Source organism: Lissotriton vulgaris, chromosome 8 (genome assembly GCF_964263255.1).
Source record: "Lissotriton vulgaris chromosome 8, aLisVul1.2, whole genome shotgun sequence".
In the NCBI taxonomy this organism is placed as follows: domain Eukaryota; kingdom Metazoa; phylum Chordata; class Amphibia; order Caudata; family Salamandridae; genus Lissotriton; species Lissotriton vulgaris.
In genome coordinates, this window is record NC_141696.1 from 1,155,430,292 (window position 1) to 1,155,455,220 (window position 24,929).

Consider the following 24,929-nt stretch of genomic DNA (forward strand, 5'->3'; position numbering starts at 1 on the left):
TAAATGTTGGCGCGAACCGTAGTAGTATGCTTGTTTATCCAGGTGTCGTCTGCTTAAACGCCACTGACCTACATGAAAATGAATTAACTGTGGACACACTGCTATTTCGCTCGCCCCCACTTCATAGCTTGAGATATTGTATGGCACCTGATCCTTCTATCTTATATTATAAAATGAAACCTTTTGTATCCTGTTTCCAAATTGATATGTCTTCCAACCAGTACGCATTGTGGATGTGGCGACTATGCTCCCCGGGAGGCTGGGTCTGAAGTTTTGATCGTAATATTGTGTTGCAATTGCTTAGCGGCCAGCCCTGGGGGTTGTAGGCCCATGTTTGTATCTGGTTGAAAATGTCAAATAAAGGTTTTCCCCCCCCAAAAAAAGAGGCCCTAAATGGTCAAATGAACACAGCTGTTTTGGAAGTGGTGTGTTGTGTTGAAATTAAAGCTATCATGGTAGATAGTGCCCAAAGTAAAGTTGCTAATGCACCAATTGTAATGTAGTTCACTTTTGGCTAAGCTCGCTCAGTCTTACAGCTGTGTTTGGTGTTGAACATCTACTTCTGTTAATGCCCGATGCGGCTGAGTGCAACTGTCAGTAAACAGAAAGAGTGCACAGTGCACATTCTAGATGTTAATCCCAGATCTTCTGGAAAGGGGAGACCACTCGGTCACCCCGAACGTATGGATGGGTGCCCCGATCCCCCGGGAAACCGTTGCGGGAGGGGGCGTGTCCCAGACGGTATGCCCATAGCGGCGTGGTTGGAGCATGCCCCCGCCGCCTAAAAGGGTTGTCCTAAACACCCGCCCAGAAGTCCGTGTACCGATGGGTGGGATGGGGTCGCGGCCCCGCCTTCCCGCTGCTGGATAAAAGGCGCGGGAATGGAGGAAAGCGTTCTCTTGTTCTTGCGCTCTGAAGGCTGCACCACTCGTCGCTCGTGAGCCCTCAAGGGAACAAGCTGCAGTTTTTGAACGTGTAATAGTTGTTTTTTCTGTTTCAGTCGTCAAGGCGTAGCTGGGGTCCGAGTCACTACTGGACAGCAGGCAAAGATACAGCTGAACTCAGATATGCCTGGCAAGAAGAGTGGAAAGAGCTCCGAGATGGAACGAATGCTGCGCACACTGGTGAACCGAGTGCCGGCGATGGACAGAAAAATCCGGTAAAGTAGACCAGCTGGGTCACCGCTTGGCGGACCTCCGGAAACGAGTGGAGGCCCAAGCGGGGCCCTCAGGGCGACCTAAGAGGGTGGTGGGGCCTGCTTTGCCAAACGTTACCCCAGGGGGGGACAAGGGGAAAAAGAGGAAGGGGAAAGTGGGTCCTAGCGAGGCCCCCAGTCCCGATGGAGGTCCCACTGGTCCCAGTACCACCAGCGTCCAGCCCGGTACCCACACCGGAAGGGGGATTGCCAATCCCTGTGGTTATCACACCGCTGGATAACGACCAAATGCTTCCCGAACTAGCGCTTCAATTGGCGGCTGTGTTACCCTGGTTGAAGAAGGGAGCGGGGGGATCCGCGGCTGTGGAAGACCCAGCCGAAGAAGCTAGGCAGATTATCTAACAGCTAAGGCAGACTAGGGGTGCTGGGACAGCGAACGTGCCTTCTATTTCTCCGCAGGTGGCGAATCTGGTCACGGTCGAAAACCGGAATAAGTCGACGGACACGGCTGGAGGTGCGGCGGAAGCCGGTAAGAGATCACTCCCAATGATGGGGGAGGGCGCGGTACCCTCAAGGCGGGAAAGCTTGGCGCAACATATTCCTATGGCAACTCAGGAGATGGTGTGGGCTAATAAATACATAAACATGTTTTCATTGTTGACTGATCACAGAGAGTTAGAATATGCCAAGACTCAGAAGGATTTATGGCACCCCAGTGTAAGGCGGGCAAAAATGGCAGAATTCAGAATCGAAGAGTCTATGATGAACTGGATCAGGGCCTTTTCTATTTTTGTAGCAATTATTGCTGAACGAACACCAGAACTGTTCAGTGACCTGGCTTGCTACCAGAGCAGGATCACGGGCTTCCATGAGAAATATGGAGGAGAAGAATGGAAAGGGTATGACATGGCTTTTAGAAAAGCGAAAGAGTTTAATGAAACATTGACTTGGGATTGTTTGGATACTGTATCATGGCATGGGCAGTTCTTGACGGGATCAGCGTGCGGATCAGGTTCGAGCGCAAACGGCACAGGGCCTTGCAACAGAAACATCCTCAGCCTTTCGACCAACCTACGGGGGGGGAGTCTCAGCCTAGATCGGGCGGAAACGGAAATAGGCGAGGAGTGTGTTGGGGTTTCAATAAGGGAACATGTAGCAGGCCGCAAGGAACATGTAAGTTCAGGCATGCGTGCTCTAGTTGTGGTAACACCTCGCACCCCGAAACTAGCTGCAGATCCAGAGCCAATGGTACCGGAGGAAAAGGGGGTACCAAGCAGGATTGATACGGTGCCACGGAAGTCCAAACAATCGCCCGTAGATATTCTGGCTTTGACCCCGTGGCTGAACAAATACCCTGATCATGTGTCCGCTGGGGTCCTGCGAGATGGCTTCTCGTATGGCTTCAGGATCCCGGCGGGTGATTTTCGGGGGGCCCCCTCATGTAAAAACCAACTGTCAGTTCAGCACAACCCGGCGGTTGCCGCCACAAAGATCGCCAAAGAGGTTGGCTTGGGGCGGGTTGCAGGACCTTTTAGTGACCCACCAACGGCCGATTTTGTGTGTTCCCCACTAGGGCTAGTGCCTAAAAAGGACCCGGGGGAATACAGGCTCATCCATAATTTGTCGACACCAAGGGGGGCTTCCGTCAATGAGGCGATCGCTCCAGACATTTGCAGTGTGAGGTATGCATCTTTCGATGACGCAGTGGTAATGTTGAATCGCTTAGGCCCCGGTGCATTGTTAGCGGATATTGAATCTGCATTTAGGTTGCTTCCGGTGCATCCACAGGTTCAGCATTAGCTGGGTTTTACATTTCAGGGGAAATACTACATGGATATGTGCATGCCGATGGGTTGTTCAATTTCGTGTGCCTATTTTGAAATGTTTAGCTCATTTCTTGAGTGGGTGTTCTCGAAGGCCACAGGGCACCAGCATGTGATGCATTATCTTGATGATTTCCTGTTTCTTGGCCCAGCGGGCTCTCGGGACTGTGCACGGGCATTGCAGGACTTCTGCGTGCTCATGCCTGGTTTCGGGGTACCGTTGGCGCGAGGTAAGACGGTGGGGCCGACTACCTCCCTGGAGGTTCTAGGTATCGAACTAGACTCCGTGGAGGGTTTGTGAAGAAGTACATCTCAATTGAAGGTTTGATAAACAGGTTTCTTTATTCTTATCAGAGGAAGAAAGGATCTCATCCACAGCAGAGCTAGGCAGGCAGCAACTGACACAGTCTTGAACAGATTGGAACCATAACATGACTACATCATCAGATTCTATGAATAACATTCTAGTAAGGGTAAGATGCAGAAGCAAACATAGAGAAGGAGAAGGATACCACACACCTTCCCCTGAAACACAAAACAATAAAGAGAGAAGAAACAAAAAAAACTATTTCAAAATATAATCATTTAGAGCAATAGGAGCACAACATAAACGCATGCTTTTCCTGGTGGGAACATCATACACTACATCAGATTTAAGATGCACACATTTCTTGGCCAAATTGTTGTTCGTAGCTTGCTTCCCAGTTGGACCTAAAAAGGGAGCAATACGATTCAAATTCCAAATTCTTCCATCATTTAACTTAACAGCATTACGAAACAATTTTGAAACAACAAAAGGAGAAGAAAACTTTGGCCCTGAAGATCTGAGTGGAAGACGAACTCTCACCTGATCCCCAACACTTACCTTGGTAGAAGCGACAGCATGTCTGCTATCAAAATTCTCCTTTCTCAGTTCAGATTTCACCTCTTGCTTTAGGACTGGATCCTTGTTAAGAGTACTCGCTTCCACCCCCAAATTCCTCATCCAAGTCTGAAATAAGGAAGTGTTTGGAGTACGACCACGAAAAAGTACAAAAGGTACCTCACCTGTGGAGGAATGTGGTGTAATTCTATAAATCATGACTCTCTCCATAAGGTTATCCTTCCAATCTGAACCTTGGTCTTTAGAAATCTGAATGGATTCTTTAAGGACACGGTTGAACCTTTCCACCATACCGTTACTTTCCGGATGGTAAAGTGAACAACGCTTGTGTTTAACACCTTTACTAGCCAAAAAATCTTCCATCTCTTTTGATACCAACTGTACCCCATTATCAGTAAGGATGGTTTCAGGAAACCCCTCCCTACTGAAAACCTCACGTAAAAATTTTACAACATCTTTAGTCTCAATATTTTGGGTAACTTTTATTTCTGGCCAACGTGAAAACATATCCATCATGACCAAGACATACCGTTGAGAGTTCCCTGAAGAAATAGGACCTAGGATGTCTAAAGCAACATCCTGCCAACAACGCACAGGGGCATCCCTAATAACCATCGGTTGTGTTCTTGTCTTACAAACCTCGTCAGAGGAGTTACATGCAATACAATCACAAATCATCCGTTCCACAAGAAGATCAATACCTGGCCACCAGAAATGCAATCGTATCCTCTCCTTAGTTTTGGATATACCTTGATGTCCTTGGTGAGCCAAGAGAAGGATTTTTTCCCTAATCAAAGAAGGTGGAATAAGCCTAGTACCTCTCCACAACAAACCATCCTTTAAAGATAGCTCATCTTTGACATTCCAATATCTCTTGGCACTATCGCTCAGATTCTTAAGACATGGCCAGCCATTACTCACCAACTTACAAACTTCCTGTAACTCAGAATCTGCACATATGGCATCCCTCCAATCACACTCCTGAACAATCCCTTCAACAATCTCACACACCTTAAACTCATCAATCTCCCATGAATCTTCAGATGATTCATCATTCTGGTCATTTTGTTCCACAACCAATCTAGAGAGACAATCAGCAACTTTATTGTTCACCCCCGGTAAGTACCTTACTTCAAATTCAAACTCTTGAAGAGCAATAACCCATTTACATATGCGTGAGGAAATGGCACCTAAACCTCTTTTATAAAAAACCTCCTTCAGTGGTGTGAACCACAAAAGAATTACCCCACAAGAACTTCTTCAGTTTCTTAATGGCCCAGTAAATGCAAAGCGCCTCCTTTTCAATCACCGAGTACGACAATTCTGGACCAACTAAAGATCTTGACAAGAACAAGATGGTAATCTCTTTCCCATCTCTCACTTGCTTGAGCACAGCTCCTAACCCCCGGGAACTGAGATCTGTGACCAAAATTGAACTATTATCAACATCAAAACGTTGTAATGAGGGAGCTAGACTTAGATCCTGTTTAACAAGTTCATACTCCTTTTGACAAGCCTGAGACCAAGAAAATGTCATTCCTTTTTTCAACAAAGCTCTCATGTTAGAAGTCTTATTGGCAAAGTGTGGAACAAATTTATTATAATATTCTGCCATGCCTAAAAAAGTGACTAACTCTTCTCTAGACTTTGGTGTAGGCAAGCTATGTATAGTCTTCACTAACTTGTCTTTAGGTTTCACACCACCAGGAGTCAAACAGTGACCTAAATAGTCAATTTCAGTCAAATTAAATCTACACTTGTTTTCTCTCAAAGTCAAACCTCTGTCTTCAAACTGTTCCAGGACAGATCTAACTCTTAAATCATACTCACTCTGCGATGACCCAAAAACGAGTACGTCCTCCTGATAAATTTTGACTCCCGTAATACCTTTCAATACATCCTCCATTACTCGCTGAAAAACGGAGGCTGCAGATATTAAGCCAAAAGGTAGGCGAGTAAACTTAAATGTTCCTAAAGGTGTGATGAAAGTAGTGAAACCCATGGAAGTCTCATCAATCCTCACCTGATGGTATGCAGCTCTCAAGTCCAGAGTGGAGAACATGCAGGCATCACCTAACTGAGTCAACATGGTGTTGATATTAGGAAGAGGGTATCTATCTGCCACAACCTCCCTATTGAGAGCTCTGAGGTCAACACAAAAACGAATCTTGCCTGAGGGTTTACGAGCTAAAACGACAGGCGAAACCGATTCACTTGCTTCAGTTTTAACAATAATCCCATCATTCAAAAGCTTATCCAACTCTAACCGCATTGGTTCCTGCATGGCCAAAGGAACATTACACACTTTACATGCTACGGGGACAGCATTTGTCTTTAAGACAATGCTATGAACATAACCGGAAAGACAACCAAGTTTGTCACTAAAGACTCCTTCAAATAGTTTTCGCCAATCAGGAAAAGACCCATCACTCTTATACAAATCAGAGGCTTTTTGGACAGATACCTCATTACAGCCAGATGTACAAGGAGTCACATCCTTTAAGAAAGGATAATGGTCACCAGAGTGAGAACCTATATCCCTTAAAACAATACAAGGGTTTTCACCAGGAAGTAAAGCGAGATGTAAGTCTGCCTGATGAAACCAACTTAAGATGCTGTCACCCCTACATGAGATGTAGATTTTACCTGCAGTGAGTCGTCCCTTGTAGTCAATATGACCAATGAAGTAACCCACAATTTTTATAGGTTTTCTACCATAGGCCAAAGGTCTTATGTCAGGTTTATAAACTTTTACCTTCCCAAAAAGTTTTTCATCAAAGAAAGTTTCAGGTATTAAAGTAATCTTTGCCCCAGAGTCAAATAACATCTTGACTTCACAATCATCAATACGTACAACAGCACCCTTACATTTTTTCCCATCGGACAAAGATATCTCAGAACAGTGCAGTTCATTTGAATTAGGATCAAAGTCCTCATCAAACACCGAAATTTCACCACAATGCAAGTTGTCTGAATCAGAGTCAGAGTCATCATCAATCAATACCTCTTTCACTTGTTTCTTCTTTTTGATCAATTGAGATCTGCAAGCCTTTGAGTAATGTCCTACTTTACCACAGTTATTGCATTTAGAGGACAAAGCAGGGCATGACTTATCATTGGCTAAATGATCTAAGGCATTACAACGAAAACATTTCAACTTTAAATTAGCAGAACCTCTTTGAAAAGTATGAGAAGAAGAAGGTGTATTAGATACTTTCTTAGAGCTTCTAGTTGTTGATCTCAGATCAGGTCTCTCTAGAGATTTATTCTTATTAATCACTAAGACTTTCTCTTCAGAGATCTCTTTTTCCTTTTTAAAAACTTTAACACACGCATCAGAGTGCTCAAGCCTCTTGGCTATGGCAATGACTTCATCTAAATTAGGATCATCTTTTTGCCACAATTCATCCTTAATTTTTTCTAAACAACATCCTAGCATGAATTGATCACGCAATCTTTCTTCTAAGGTACCTTCGAATTTACAAGTGGCAGCTAACTTCCGTAAAGCCGTGACATAAGTCTCAATAGACTCTTCCTCTTTCTGCATGCGTCTGCCAAAGTGGTACCTCTCTAAGATGGTACTCACTTTTGGCAAATAGTGTTTATCATGTTTTTTAATGTTGACCTCAAATTCATTTAAATTATTAGCCTCTTCAGTAGTTAACTCAGGCAAATGCTCGAATACTTCTTGCCCTTCTGAGCCTAAGCAGTGCATTAGAAGCGCAGACTTTCTTTCTGCAGAAAGAGAAGTGCCACATACTCTTGCATAGTTTAAAAATACCTTTTTCCATTTAGACCAGCGAATAGGTGGATCCCCTGGTTTCGAAAGGAAAAAAGGTGCAGCCGTAACGTTTTGCATAACTTCAACAATTATATGAAATAGATAAAATTAAATGGAAATCAGTAAATCCTGCAAAACAAGATGACGTGAAGACAAGTATCAATATCAAAGATGAAACATCTGTGACTTAAATATTAAATATAAGTATAACCTGTAAAAAGAATTATTAGCACAGACTGTAAATGGGAAAGGTTAAAATCACGAAGACACGTATTTTTAAAGTAAAGTTTAGCTGCACACATGAAAGATGCTGAGTGTGTCAGCGCAGAAAAGATTTCTCAGGACTTAGATTCAGCAACACTTGTCCAGTAGAAGTCTTTGAGTCCCAAACAGAAGAAGTCAAAGTTGATTATATCCACCTTAATTCTGAATTAAAGTTGTAGAATAAAATACAATTACCTTTTCACCTTTTGCTTTATTGAGTCAAAAGAGGAAGTGCGGATATAATAAATTGTTCATAAAGAGAAGTGCAGTTGAAAACAGGCACTCGAAAATCCGGTTACCAAGGATCAGAAGCGTTGTCATGTAAGGAGATCTCAAGCACCGCTGAAGAAAGGCACTCGACGATCCTGTTACCAAGGAAAGTAAACGTTGCTAAGCAAGGCCCACTGTGACGTTAGTGAAGCGCAACAAATGAAACGCAGCGTTGCTTGAAGAGTCCGTGACGTACACATCCAGGAGCGTCACAGCGTATCAGAAGGAAGAGCAGATGAAGCGTCAGTGACGTGCGCATCCAGGAGCGTCACAGTTCACAGAAGGAAGAGCAGAAGCTGGTGATGGAGCGTGGAGGCGCGCAGAGTGTGAAGGCGCGTAGATGCCGGTATTTACTTTTAAAACAAGCTGGTGATAGAGCGTGAAGGCGCGCAGATGCAGTGTTTACTTTTAAAACATTAAGCATGTAGACGCAATCGGTGAATGATCACGAGCCCCAAGTGTTCATATGTGGCGGGCAGGCACCATACGCAGTAAAGACATCAATCCAGCATATTATTCATCGCCTCAATCCAGCTTATTAAAAATGAGCGCAATAAACAGCAGGCACCACGCTTAATGTTATAAACAGACTAGCGCGTCAATGATAGAGCCAGCGAATTAGCGCTTCAGATTATAGGCAAACAACGTGTTGAATGCATAAAGTCAATTATATCTCCGCATAGTTAGAAGAAGACTGCTGTCTTTAAATTATATGAAGAGTAGACAGACAGTATCAAGCCTCAGGAGAATACATTAAATAAAGGCAATTAATGTATAGTAAATCCAAGTCTTGTTATGCTGCCAAGTCTTAGAGTCAGTATATGAACCAAAGAGTACCTTGAGTTGAGGCTTGGTGTTGAGATCCTTTTGTGATTTTTTTTGTTAAGAGAAAATTTTCTTTTTTGAAGATAAAGTTGCTTGTAGTAGGGAACCTTCTTTCTTATCCCATCCTCGTCGCCAATGTGAAGAAGTACATCTCAATTGAAGGTTTGATAAACAGGTTTCTTTATTCTTATCAGAGGAAGAAAGGATCTCATCCACAGCAGAGATAGGCAGGTAGCAACTGACACAGTCTTGAACAGATTGGAACCATAACATGACTACATCATCAGATTCTATGAATAACATTCTAGTAAGGGTAAGATGCAGAAGCAAACATAGAGAAGGAGAAGGATACCACAGGGTTGCTTCCGCTTGCCGGCGGAGAGGATCGCCAAATTCAGGGCTTCCTTGTTGCAGTGTCTTCGGAACGAGAAAGTGACACTGCACCAATTACAGCAGACAGTAGATCAGCTTAACTTTGCATTAAGGGTTATGCCGATGGCTCGCCCTTTCTCACGATCCATTGCCCAGGCCATGGTTGGCCTCAAAGAAGGGCACCATCGCACGAGACAGTCGGCAGAGGTTCACCAGGACATGCTCATTTGGCTGGCATTCCTGGCGGATTTCAATGGCCGAGTAGTCTGGAGCAAAGCCCCGGCCTCGTCGGCGGAACCAGGCTTATGGACCGACTCGGCTCATCTTCAAAGCATATCTCATGGGTGCATCTGGGGTGATCACTGTTATCCTGATGATGGGGTACACCTGTCCAGGGTGGGGAATGACTTATTGTTAGGAGACATGATAGCTTGGCTAGTGGGGTTGAAGAGACATGACCTATAGGAAGTGTGGGGGGGCCAGATAGTCGGTCAACTATCTGGCCTGTGGCGGTAAGGTCATGATCGGTGAGCAGTGATTTCTAGGTCCCTAGGGGGGGCACCACCCATTATGGATGGGAGCGCCCGGGGGGAGGCGGCCATTGGCCCCTCCCACGGGGGGGCGGCACCCTATTACGGATGGGTCGCCCAGGGGGAGACGGCCATAGGCCCCTCCCAGGGGGAGACGGCTATATGCCCCTCCTCAGAATTTCCCGGGGGCCGGATATCCGCTCCGGCGGAAGAGAGTGTGGGGAAAGGGGGGGGGGGGGGGGAGTCCACGCTGTCCTTCTTACGGATACCCCGCACAGGAACTCGGACGACCTTAAGATGGCGTCGAGTGAAAGGGGGCCCCCACGACAAGGGAAGTTACAGTTGGCTATGAGGGTAAAGTCCTCTGCGCTTGCGCCACTCACACGTGAGGGCGGGAATTTGGTGATAGGGACCTGACACCGGTTAAGACCTTGCCGTTGGCCCCTAACGTTAGGATGTACAAATTCATATGCAATGCATTATGTCATGATGTTAGACTCGGTTAGGAAATCTTTGTATTAGAGATTTGTTAAGGTTAGCCTGAATACCTGTCTTCATCGAATGTAATGGAAGTTGAATTTGTACATGATACATGAAACGTTTTAATTTAAAGTTTTACATTTTGTTTCATATTTTAATAAATACGGCCGGGGGGGTCGTGAGGCCCCCCTGCCTTCCAAAAGTTTAAACTGTGTCTGTCTCCTCCCATTGGGATTGGTGGTGGAAGGGGTGGTGGGCATCCCGGCCCATATCCAAATGAAAACGCAGTCAGTGGTTGAACACTGATGTGGCATTGCATAAGGGGAAAACAGGGGAAAGTTAATGCTAAATAGGGGTGGGAGTTACAGGTGAACTGCGGATTGGTCTGAACATACAGTCCTACTATTAGCTTCATAAAATCAAAGCAATACTGTATTGAGTAAATACCATGTCTGGGTGTATTTATGTATGTTTTTCTGTATGTCTGTATTTACTGTACATGGTAATGTCACCCCATATTGGGGTATCCTGGCGCTGTAGCAAATCATACAAGTGAGGAACTGGGCAAAGTAAATTACCGGATGTTGTGTTTGTTATGTTATTTTAGCTGGATTTATAAAGCGCATTACTACCCAGAGGAGTCTAAGCACTATTCAGCACCGTCAAAGGACTACAAAGAATTACAAAGACCTGAATAACCAGGTCTTTACAGCTTTCCTTAAAGCAAGGAGACTAGGTGCGGTTTTTATGCAGAAAAGAAGTATGTTCCATGCTTTGGATGCTTCCGCAACAATGCTCTTTCCACCCCATCATACTTGTTTAAAGCTTGGCAGTGCTAATAGTTTTGCATTTGCTGAGCGAAGATTTTTGGTAAGGAGATACTGTTTGAAACTCTGGTTAAAAAAATCAGGCCTGAGATCATAAAATGCCTGTAAGCTAGACATAGCACCTTAAATGTGATTCTTTGTTTAATAGGAAGCCAATGCCGATTTTTTAATTCTTGGGACACTGAGCAAAATGTAGGATTTTTTTTTTTTTTTACCTTTATTAGAAGCAAGTAAGAAATACACAGCTTCCACGCCTACAACCTGTGAGAGCAGGCCGGTAGCATCAACAGGCGGTGTCATAGATAACAGTTACTGTCTGGGGAGTCTCATTTAAATGACACAGCATGTCGCCTACAACCCAGCAGGGCCGGCCGCGATGCAAAGTGGTAGAAGCTGTCAAAGGAAATGTTATTTCGTAAGTAAAACAACTGAGCATTTTTCAAACACTGAACATTTGAGGTCACTTTTTCTACTTTTTGTTCTCTAAAACAGTTCATAGTGAACAGTGAAGCCAATGTGGTCAATCCTGCCCACCTTGTGTCACCATACGAAGTATGTGGCACGGAGGGCCTGTTAGCGCAGAGCGAGGATGCAATATTGCCCCGGGCTGGGAGCAGGCTGGATTTGAAGGGAATTCCCTCTGCCGCCGGGTGACCAATATTTGTGTTGGAGGGGGGTGGATAGGTGTATTCTGAGTCTTCGTCCATGGTCTGGAGAGATCGCAACGTATTTGAATGTCATGTGACATGTAGTGCATAGCAAGTGGGAAGGGTATCCCCACGCGGGCCTGGAGGTTAGCTAGCACGCAACTTGGCAGTGCGGTGTGTATGTAATATTACGGAATCTAACGGAATGGTACTACCTGGTTCGCGACCCAGACAGCCCCTGGTCCCGGAACCATGTATCATGTAATGTACTTGGATGGGGGAGATGGGGGGAGTGTGGTTCTAGATTAAAGGAGGGGAATCAGGTAGCATCATACGGGCGCGGGGTAGGCGTCCCATCCGGAGAAAGGGGTAGTGCAGCACGGCCTGTAGCGTCCTGATGGCCCAGCCCAGATTCATCACCGCCCTGGGTCTTAAGTAAATAGGCTGTAAGTGGGCCCCAGAGATCTTTGGGACGTGATTTGGGAGGTAGTAGGGCAGCGTAGTTGTGTAGCTGGTCCTGCCAAGTGGACATGGTGGCCAGCCATATTTTGAATTTAGGGGCGCGTCCCCGGCCCCATCTGCAGGCCACGTGACGTTTTGCAAGCAGGAAGCCCAGCGCGAAGAGTTTCCGGGTTTTTTTAAGCGCCGGGGTGGAGTGGCCTAGGAGAGCCATTTTGGGACAGGGTGCAACTGTGATCCTTATCATTTCGGACATGGCTTCAAAGATTTCCACCCAGTACGCAGCCAAGTGAATGAAGTCCGCTCCTATCTGGTGACATCTAAGGCATCTGTCATTATCTCGCAGCCCAAAGCAGCACAGCCTGACGGGGTGTGGTAGAGACGATGAAGAAATTTGAAATGTGCTAGCCTGAGGCGAGCGTTACCTGTCACTGTGTTCGTGTGAGAGCAGCTTTCCTCCCATTGTTCATCAGAGAGTGGGGCACCCAGATCCTCGTCCCAGTCGTGTCTCGCTCTAAGGGATGGGAGTGTGGAGGCTGCATATGCATGTTTATATAGCATGGAAACTACATGCTGCGGTGTGTCAGTGTGGAGGAGAGCATGTAGGGGAACCATGGCTTCCGGCTCTTCTGGGAATCTAGGGGTAACTGCCTTAATATTTTGTCGCAGCCTCGTGTAAAGGAAGGTGTCCATGACTGAGGGCGTGTGGTCCCCAAAAAATTGAGCCGCCGTGCAAAATTGTCCCTGTATGTATAGGTCCCCCCATGTATGAAGCGCTAGTTTGGTGAGCATCTTGCGGCCAATCTCTTCACGGGAGACACTTAACCTAGGATCATGGACAAGGCTCATGCGTGGGGAGTATAGGAAGGCAACATCCATGCGGTCTGCTATCCTACACCAAGCGCACACCGTGCAGTCCTCTGTGGTGGGGTCCCGATCGGATATTCGGACTTCCGAATATAGGTATCCCGAAGGCTTTTCAGGTCTCATGTATCCATCTTCTACGGCCAGGTGAGCCATGAAGGGAGGTGGGTGGAACCAGTACGCGGCGAAGTGGCCCTGCGCACAGTCATAGTATAGTCGAAAGTTCGGTACATCGAAACCACCCTGGTGGTAAGGCAACATGAGTGTCCGCAGTCCCATCCTGGCCTGTTTCCCTTCCCAAATGAGTCTCGACAGCTGGGAATCTAGGGCGCGGAAAAAGTATGATCCAGGACTATATGGGATATTAGTAAAGAGGTATAACATCTTAAGAAGGATTACCATCTTAATTAGAGATATCCGCCCAGCCATAGATAACGGGAGGTGGATCCATTTAGCAACGCTGTCAGCCATTTTGTCGAGGACCGTACCATAGTTCGCCCTAATTAGGGCCTCGCAGTCTCTGGTGATGTTGATGCCCAAGTATTTTATCTCGTCATTTTCCCACAGCAGTGGGTAGTCGAGAGGGAACTGCAGGGTTTTGTCTGTTAGGGGGAACAAAGCGGACTTTGACCAATTTATCTGTATTCCCGCTATGGCTCCAAATTTGGTGATCTCGCGCAGAAGGGGGTTCAAATTTTCTCGCGGTTTGTGGATATATAGGGTAATGACATCTGCGTATAATGAAATGAGCAGCTGTCGTTCCGGGTAAATCACGAGCGATGGTTGTGATGTTGTCGGAGCTTGGCCGCGAGAGGCTAAATAGCTATTGCAAATAGGACCGGGGAGAGAGGGCACCCCTGCCTAGTGCCTCTATGAAATTCAAAGAGGGCCGATCGGGATCCATTTAAGAGCACTGCCGCATGCGGTTTGCGATATAAGAACTTGATCCAGTCTATAAAGCTAAAAGGAGTCCCCATACGCTCCAGTAGTGAGAGCAGGTAGTCCCATTCTAGGGAATCGAAAGCTTTAGTAGCATCTAGGAAGACCGCAGCTGCCTCACAATTAGGGTCAATATCCTGCAGAACAGCCTGCAATGTACGAAGGTTGTGGGAAGTAGCGCGATTTGGGACAAAGCCCGCTTGGTCCGGTAGGACCAGCCGCTCCATCAGGAGATTCAGTCTGGATGCCAGGACCTTCGCCAATATTTTGACGTCGGTGTTCAATAACTATAGGGGTCTGTATGAGTCGCAGTGCTCTGGCGGTTTGCCTGGTTTCAAAAGGGATGTTATTAGGGCTTCACGCATAGTAAGTGGCAGGATGCCGTCCTCCAGGGATGAATAGTATACCTGCTTCAGTATGGGGGCCAGCACGTGAATGAAGGTTTTATAAAAGTCTATTGGTAGGCCGTCAGAACCCGGAGCCTTGCCGGATTTCATGGACATAATAGTGTCTTTTATTTCGTCCAGTTCGTGGTGTAAAAACTTCTGTTGGGTCGGGCCTAGCCATGCAATAGCAGTGTCATCTAGGTACGCGTGCAAGTCGAGTGCTGACTGCCTGTGGGAGGTGTATAGTGTCTTGTAATGAGTAGTGAGGACGCGCAGTTGCCCGGGGAGGTCTCTTTGTGGTACATCCTGGTCGTCCAGCAAGGTGGTGACATAATTGTGGTGCCGGGGGGGCCTAATAGCCGAAGCAAGCGCCCTACCTGGTCTGTCCCCTTCTCCATAAATGCGTGCTGTGTAAGGTTTCCCCAGGAATTTACATTCTTTTTCAGCGGCTTCAGTGTATTCATTGATTTTTTCCCTAAGCTGAGCCAGATCCGCTCCCCCCTGTGATCTGTGGGATGCGGCCTGTTTGAGAGTGCGTATTTCTGCTTCTAGTTTGCGCAGCTCCCCACGAAGGGATTTGAGGACTCCGCCTCCTTTGGATATACACCACCCCCTTACCGTGACCTTGAAGGCTTCCCAAACTGTAGTAAAGCTAGAGACTGAGTCAATATTACGATCAAAGAAATCTGTTATGTTTTGCTCTAGGTCTGCCCGAAAGGCCGAGTCTGTGAGATGTGAAGGGTTGAGGCGCCAGCTCAAGTAAGGAGAGACGTCAAGGGGAATGCGCAATGAAAGGAGGACTGGTGAGTGGTCGGAGAATGTACGAGCCAGATGTAGAGTATTGACCGCCCACGGGGTGAGGCCTGCCGACACGAAAATATAGTCAATGCGTGCCCAAGTGGAGTGGACTGCGGAGAAATGTGTGCCCTGCCGTAGAGACGGGTGTGAGTGCCTCCATGTGTCTGTCAAGTGGTGGTCGTCTACAATGCCCAATAAAGTACGTTGTGAATGAGTAAAGTGAGCCGGCTGGGGGTTGGATCTGTCCATTGCGAGCCGCAAAGCAGTGTTGAAGTCTCCTCCCAGTACCACATGGGCTATACCCAAAGTTTGGATTTTGCCCCACATGGTGAGGAGTGCAGTTGGGTCATCTGTGTTGGGGCCATAATAACAGGCAAAGAGTACCGTATGGGTGTGTAACTTACCCCAGACCATGCAGTATCTGCCACCCGAATCTGTTTCAGTGCCCGCCGGGGTAAACCCCACATTTTTCTTCACCAATATTGTGACCCCTCTAGAGTAACTTGAATAAGATGAAAACACCCTGCTGGAGGCCCATCTAGATGCGAACAAGGGGGATCTATTTGGCAGTAAGTGCGTTTCTTGCAGCATGGCAATTGACACTCCATGTCTATCCAGGTACCCTAGAATTTGCCGTTTCTTTCTTGGGTTAGTCAATCCACGTACATTCCATGACATTAGCTGAATTTGAAGGGATGGTTGTGTATCTGTTACGTCACCCATTCCCACATTGAGAGATAAAAACGACATGAGCACATTACATTCGTATTCAAAGAGACATCAGTAAAACTTCGAACATGGTTATTTCTCAGTGGTAACCTATTAATCCCCCCCTCATTAGGTATTTCTGCAGCAACTGTGCTGACAGATTGTGGACAGACTCTATACCCCCTTACACCGGCTACCCCAACTTGCCGGGTAATCGATCGCCTTCCAACATGAAATAGTCTATGCAAATCAATCACAGCTGACGTGTTGATTGGGTCATTATGAAAGAAATGTGTTCTCCCACCCACACCGGCATCCCCAACTGGCCGGGTACTAAGATCCCACCCTCCCTCCCTGACCCCTAACATTCCCAAAACTAAAACAAGCAGTACAATTGCTCTTGCCCTAAAAAGGGAAGAGGTGTTTAGGGGATCGCCCATTGGGGGCGGAACCTAGGGGCGCCAGACCCGCCCTCCACCTCCCTGCTTACACCCACTGGCAACCAGGCCTGTACCCAGTTGACTGCGCTGGACGGAGGTGGGGGATCAAGCACATCAAAGTATAAATGACCCATAAGTCTTAAGGCAGTGCAGGTACCTCACCGGGAGTTAAAGTGGGCTGACCCAGCAAGATCAAATTCCCCCATATCTGCGACCCGGCTGAGGTCATGGTACATTAGTCTAGGGTTGATGCATAACTCACAGTACAATTCTCACCAGGACAAGTAGTGTTCAGGCACCTCCTGAACCGATAAAGTGATTCGCCTGACAGTGGAGCAGCAGTCTGTCCTAATCCTGCTGGGACAACGGTGATTGCGACCTGGAGCGTCTTTCCGCAGCTGCTTCCCTGGCCTGGTCTTTCCTGTGCTTGAGGAAGTCTTCTACTTGTTGCGGATTGGGAAAAATTAGTTGTTTCCCCTGATGAGACACCTTTAATTTCGCTGGGTAGAGCATAGCATAAGGGATCTCCTGGGATTGGAGTTTCTTTTTAACCGCAGCAAATTTACGCCTGGAATCCTGCACCGCCGGGGTGAAGTCGGGGAAGAAGGATAGTGGTACGTTGCCGTAGTTCACTGACCCCAGTTCTCGAACCCGCCGCAACACAGCATCACGGTCCCTATAGTTTAGGAACCGTGCGATGATGGGTCTTGGCTGCGCTCCTGGTGGGGGGCGTGCGGCAAGGGACCTATGGGCTCTCTCCACGATGAGGTGCGATGAGAAGGCCTCTCTACCAAACAGTTCAGTCACCAGGTTTTCCACAAAGATTTCCATCTTCCCTATGTTGGTGGTCTCTGCAAGGCCTAAAATACGCACGTTATTGCGGCGGGACCTCGCTTCCAAGTCCTCGTTCTTGTCCGCAATTATTTTAAGAAGCCTGTCCATTTGCGTGACTTGCCTGGCATTAGAAGTGGCCCCATCTTCCAGTGTCGAGATCCGGTCCTCAGTCTCCTTTATACGAGTATCATGTTGCTCCAATTCAGCCACAACACTGTCCATGCGCATATTAATGGTGTCTATTTTGGAGTCAATGGTTGATAGGCTCTGCTTCATGCCCAGCAAGAGAGTCTTCCAATCCTCCTCCTGTGGGGCCGAAGACGAGGGGCCGCTCTCCACATCTGGCGGCGGCGTGGGGGTTTTCTTAGATTCAAAAGGATTTTTTGACTGCGTGGCATCGTTGCGGCCCATGTTGCGCTTCTGCGTTCGTGCGGCCGCAGAAGAAGCGGCCGCCAGGGTGAGGACTGGCCCCAGTAGAAGGGGGGGGAGAGTGTTGATGGGCGAGCGGAGATCTTGAGTATCCAGAAGAAAACTTCTTGTGATGCGAACAGCAGGAGAATATGAAGCTTGGACCAAAGCACTCTCGGTATCCCCCAAGGGAACTGGAAGCCCCTTATATCCACCTGTATGCGAGTTGGCCCAGCCGCAGGGTACCCCGAAAGAGTCAGCCGAGGATGAACCAACGAGCCAGGCACACCCAGAGTGGAGACACAGAGGTGCAGGAGAAGCTTCAGCTGGCTCTAGAGGGCCCGGGGCCGGCAGAGGAGGATTACTGTCCTAGGCGGGTCCGCCGCCTTCAACGCCACCGGTCAAGGCCCTGCGACATATTCCGGAGTCTAGGCGGGAGAGCGAACAGGCAAAGCAACGCTGTGTGGGCGCAGAAGGAGCCGCAATGTGGGGGTAGTAGTAGATCCGTTAGACGACCCTGGGTGGGTGTATCTGAGGTGGGGTGTAGAGATTCCGATCCCCCGCCGCGACTCCCGGCCAGCCCACCAGGACGTAGCGCAACAGCGACCAGCAGACCCGCAGAGACAGCAGATCAGGATCCCTATGAAGTCTCCAGGCAGATTAAGCACGTCGTTATCACTTCCAGCGGCCACAGCAGTTCCCGCCCATATGCCACGTCTCGTAGTAGCGAGGTGCTGGGTAAAAACGGGACAAACAATCTAGTGATGAGAGGGGGGGATCGTGATAGCAGTATCACCAGACCAGGGGGGGGGCTGCACTCTGTGATTATTTGCGGCTCAGAAGGCGCGTTTTGGCACCAAAAGGCGAGATAGGAACAGGGTTTCCCCCCCTTGGAGGAGTTCCTGATAAGTGGCCAGGCGGGGCAGGTAAGTGTCCGCAGGTGTATCTGGGGCGCCGCTCTCCAGGTCCAGGTATCTCTCCGGACTTCAGCCGGGCAGGCCTCTGATCCCAGGGGGCGCGTGGCAAGGGTCTCCGTCGAGCCACTTCAGGATGGTGTTATGTGCTCGATCGAGCTAGAGCCTCACACCAGTGCGGCCATCTTGGTTTGGCGCCACCTAGCGACCCCAAAATTTAGGAATTTTCAATAAAAGTCTATCTGCAGCGTTTTGCAGGACCTGAAGTGGGTTTATATTGTAATTGTGAGTAGTCAGAAGCAGATTATTGCAGTAGTCTATTTTAGACAAGATTAAAGAGGTAACTAATGTATTTGGCAAATTGGCAGGTATAAAAGGCAGAACTTTTTAAATTATGTTAAGGGTGGTTAAATGTGGATGAGGTTCATTTATTTACATGGTCTGTGAAATTGAGTTTATTGTCACAACAGAGAGACGTCACTCGATCTCAATTGACACTATGGTAGATAAAGAAGCAACTTCTCATAAAAGATCACTTTTGGGTGTTATACAACCCTATGCCCTTGGCAAAGTGATTTGAAATTAGTTGATTATCAGAAAACTAGAAATTACATGTATAATATTTAACCACCCACAGACCAAGGGGCTCATTTATGAAAAGTAACGCATCGCTGCGTCAAAACAGCGATGCGTCACTTTTCACTGCGCTCTCCTTGCGACACCAATGAGGCCTCATATTTACAGAATGACGCATCATGGCGCAAGGAGTTACAGATACGTCAGTATTTCTGACATATCTGAATGGCACAAAAGTGAGGCATTCCTGGAGTGTATCACAAAAGTGACCAAGTCCAGCAATGTGTCCTTTCACATGAGGCAAGCCCCATGTGAAAGGGCCTGCGTCTGTCTTACGCCTGTTGTGAGGCAGGCGTAAGAAATTGAAGCATTTGTGTCCTAGAAGTGGTGCAGTGGAATCTTATAGATTTCACTGTGTCACTTCTATGACCCTTTCTTGCATCATACATTATACCTGGCGTAGGTATAATGTAGGGCAGGGGTTTACAAAGTAACGCATCTACCTAGATGCGTCACTTTGCAAATATGGTGCAACAAGGCACATTTTTCACGCTGCTGGTGCGTCACAAAAAGTGACGCAGCGGCAGCGTAAAAGTGACCACAGCCTCATAAATGAGGCCCCAAGATCTTACCATCCTTTATGTAGAGAAATGTGCTGATGAGCCTAAGGGCCACCAGGAATCGTTCCATCCAACTGGGAATAGGACAAACGCTGCGGTGTTGAACCATGAAACTGTTAGAGGCTAAGTAGTTGTGGCAAATAGTTCAGAAAGTATTTCTTAAAGCCACCTAACTCTTCTGATAACCCAGAGGAAACACAGCAAAAGTGCACGGAGCACAACGTGTCAATAAACACGGCTTCCAGATAGTCATACAATAGGCTTAACATTGCCAGGCACCGGCGTTTCCTCACTTGTATTCTTACACAACCCAAAAGTTGTAGAAGTTTCCAGAGACTTCTCACACTTTTAGAACTCCATTCATAATGGGTCAGAACGTTTCAGCATGACCTTGCTCTCATTGTACCCCACTTGCTAAGAGTTGGTGATCCTCTCATTGTGCTGCAGCTGCTAAGGGCTGGTAATACTGCTGTGAACCTACACATACCGCTGCGCCCCAGTAACCGAGGCCGAGAGCCGGTCTGCCATCCACGTCATGTCAGCTGGTGTGAACATGGGGCGTCAGTCCAGTATTTCCTCTCAGCTACAAGGACTGAGCACGGAGTGTAGCCTTTGGCCAGGCCCTTCACCTTGGGCTCAGCTGGCCATAACTCACTGCACATGCTCTTCAGCCTCGCACAGGGATTTGGACCCACTGGCCTTGGATCAGGTCCTACGCCCAGGCCCCATTTCACCCCAAACCAGATCAGGGTAGTATGGACTTCGGCCATGTGCAGCAAACCTTAGCCATGTGCAGTAGCCTCTGGACGCAGGATTTGGCTCACAGCCAAGACCTTGTCCCAGCCTCATCCCACCCCAACTTTTGCCCACTACCTTTGGCCATGCCCAGCGACCTCTAGGTATAGAGCCAGAGATACAAAAAGTTCTTGTCTGTCAAATTTCATGCAGATTCCAACAACAGCACCAGAAATTTTAGCGAATGAAAACATTGTTGAGCCCCCAACCACCTTTAAGTTTGCCATAGTCCAGACCATGTGCCCAGGGTCTGTTGCGTATGGCCAGGGGCCATGGACTTCACTTGGGTGTGGCAAGGGCTGGGCTAGGCCAAGTCCCCAGTAGCCACGTGGCCTTATAAAAGGCCATGCACGGCTGATTTGGGTAGAATGAGGTTGGATGTGGCACATCAGTATAAGACAAATTTACTGAAAAAAAGAAAATTATGATTAACAACTCATGACTGAAAAAACATTGCTAAAAAGACAGTGGAATTACTTTAAAACTACAGTAGAAAATTATGGGCATGATTTTTTACTTCAGAAAGCATTGACATTTGTCACCTGTGGTTCGCATGGAAACTATAACTCACCCCCAATGCACTGTGCATGACGTGACCTTATACATGCCAACATAGCTGGAATCACAGATTTCCTCAATGAGATTACATATCACCTTAATGACATCTCAATTAGTGTCCAAGGCAGTGAAACTCGATACCAACTAAAGAAACCACTTCATCTTTCGTCCTGAAAATTTAAATTTAGGCAGGCTCTACACGAAAGGTGGACTAGTTAAAAAATGTAAACACATTGCTATGCGGATTTAAATAAGAATACAAATTATACCTTCCAACGTGCAGCTGGACTAGCAAGAAAATGAGGGAGATGTAAAACCCTACCTTGGAATGGAGTCCTTGTCCACAAGGGTTCAACTCAAGGTCTTCTTGCCAGGCCATCAACACAAACCATGTGTGAGGGATCCTGTTGATTTGTGTCAGAGAGATCAGCCTTGGTCAGCACTCGATACAAAGCCCATGGGTCGGTATCATTAGGTTCTTCAATTTGTGCCACGCATTTATCAAAACCGTCCTCTCTCTCTGGACCTTGATCAGTTAATACACACCCACCAGAATAGTGTCACCGTCAATGCACTGGGGGCTTTTTTGGGGCCTCATTACTCTTTGGCACTTGAACATACCCATAAAGAACATCCTCACATCCCTCACTTGCCTTCATCACATGTGCGTCTCCTAGCAATGTAAGGGGTTGCTGCGTCGTGGCATGTCACTGCCTCAGTCAGCAAACAAAATGCACCCCAAGCTGCTCATGGGCCACCTCAACAGACATAACCTCTACTATCAGGTGCCTTTGGGCCGAGTTCTTTATTGCTTGACCACCCAGCGTTCCTGGGCTCAACAGCACCCTGATCCTCCCTGTTTTTTTTTTTAGTTTTCTCTTTGGCACTCTCCAGACCTTTGGAGGAGAATGCATTTTCGAGTAACAGCTGAGTAACGGTTGTCCCATTATTAAATCATTTTGAAACTTTTTATGCGATTAGACGCAGTAGGTGGTAATCAAATAATAGGATAGAAAATAATAGGATAATATTGTTTAACGTACACCATACATGGGATAACTGCGGTCTTGCTTTTCACGGTACTACTATGTCATCAAGGTAAACGCTCGTCCACAGTAAAATTACTTTTTCCGAAGGTACTGCATTTTTAACGCGGGGAATGAGGGATTCGCATTGCGTACATTCAACCAAGTTTTTTCGCATTTTCTTTCAGTTAGATGCAAATCGAAAAAGCCATCATCTCAAGTCTACGGTCTCCGGCTGAATAGGCTGAAAATATCGACACGATTGAATTTCGAACTCCTTACTTCACAATTCCAATGCGGTAGAAACTAATATAATTAAATAAACCCTGAATTCTGTCTTTGGATAAGGCTGCCTTTTAAGGACGTCATTCGCGTCTTTATTCTGTCACGCGCTCACCTCACGTTCCCCAGAGATGCCTTCACGCTGCCGGACTAACGTGACAATAGCAGTCTTGCTTTCAATAGATAAAACAGTGATGACGCACGTGCTTTCAAGACCTTCTACGCCTTAGTGTGGTCTAGGGGTCAGTGCAAATGGGCAAAAAAAAATGTACAGGAAACAGTTGTTTCGCGAGTTTAAATATTTTATTTTGCTAGATTTTTTTGGGGTAAAGTCAGTTTATGACTTTTACTTCCAACAAAATAAGCTAGTAGCGACTTGCATACATTTCAATTGGGATATGTTTTTAATAAACAGCCCGAGGCAGATGAATATAAACAATTTGACCTTTCCTGTCTCTACAATTGACTCCTTGTAACTGAGAAAGTTGCCTCCCCACTTAAAGCAGGATTAGTTCCAAATAAGTGATGTCTCTGGGACTGGGAAATAAAATGGGGCATTTAGAAAATTGAACTGCTCGTTACACGTTTTCAATTGGTGTATGTCCAGGACTAAACTTTTTTTTAATCTGTCTTTTATTGATGTGGCCATCCACAATAGCTAGCCTTTTGTTTGGTACATTTAAGTACAAATTGTGTGGATAATTTTTGCATGTATAGTATGGACCCCATATTGCACATGATCCAGCGGAAGCGTTGAAATATGATTTTCTTTCTACCTCCTTTAACTTATCTGTTTCTCTAAGTCCCCATCACTCTAAGGGGCATATTCTCAAGGACTTATCGCTGAGTTATCAGCACTTTAGCGAAGCATAAGTGGCAAAAGAATTATTGCCCCATTCTCAAGCTGGTGCAAACTGCTGATATCGCCAGTTTTCCAGCGATAGCTTCCGCAAAAAACATCGCCACGGATGAGAGTGACAACTAACATTAATGATATGCAGAGTAGGCGTTCCTGCGCAAAAACACACGAAAACACCTCTTCGCAATATTATCAATGACCAGCCACATCTGCGATGCGATCAAAAAACAGGCGATAAGGTGCGTTAGCAGCAGGGATTTAACGCCTGCCTTTTACTGGTGTAAAGCAGGACGACTACCTGCAGTAGGAAAGGGAGCCCAGGCCAGAGCCACATCTGAAGACCAACACATGTCATGGAGACACTGATCATGCAGCTCGGAGGCCCAAGAGGTCCACAACACCCACCGCATTCACCCCCATGCCCCATCCTGGACAATATCCTCCCTGACTACCACAGAGGCAGCACAGAACAGGACAGAGGACATTCTTAACACGCACCAGCCTCAGAGACTCAATGCCAAAGGAAGTCATTGCCCCTACAGGCACAAAAGGGCAACCATCCTCCGCATCCCAATCCACATTGCCCACTGGCTGATGGTACCAACACAGTGGACAACCAACATCCCTGCGCAGACAAAGCTGCTGGCTGTGCTGCATCTGTTGGCCCCTGGCACCTCCCAACCAACAACTGCCATAGTCGGAGGAGTCTCATGACCAGCCCTATCAAACTTCCTCACACATGTCTTGAATGCATGTCCATAATAGCAACGGCAGGCCCCTGTATCCTTACCACATGACAGTTCCAATTCGTAGTGTTCCTGCGCAACCAACCCCAATGCCAGCTGTTGCCAGACGCCTCTGTGCCCCAGATCCAAGATTGTAGTAACTGAAATGGGGGTGTGCACGGTCATGAATCCCAGTAGTCAACAGTAGTGCAAAAACAGTCCTTTATTACAAATACACAAATAAACAATACGAAAAGCACAGCCAACGCCCAACGGGCAAATTCATCAGGGCAACGTGTGGATTCAAGTAACTGCATATGCTGCGGGAACTCCCCAATACAATTCCATACTCCGGAAGTCAGTATTTAGAAACCTGTTGGACAAATGGTGACAATGGTCAAGCGTCCGTATAGTCACAAACCCAATCTGGTACAGTGCATAGCACTTGGACTAACCGGAATGCTTACAGGAAACACAAATCCTGCTCAAAAAGACAGTAACAGAAGTATGTGTGGTCGTAACCTTCGTAGGAAAGAAAAGGAAGGTTACGGTCACACAAACTTCTGTTACGGTCTCATGACGCAGGATTTCTCATACCTGTAAACATCACGGTTTGTATCAGCTTGATACCCATGCACCTTCACTCCCCCCACCCAGCCACGAGGGCGCCGCCGTGACTGGTGCTGCCTACGCGATCCTGTGCGCCTGCTACACCCAAGCCCTGGTCCCCAGACCAGTCTGCTGCTTTACTGATTGGTAGGAGTCCTTTGGTAAAACGTGGCATGGACAAGGGTCAGATGGAGCCCCCGAGTGGATGGTCTTCATAGGAGCAGCGATTTTGACTGTGGTGATGGCAGGCCATTAAGTCAGAGTTTGTTCAT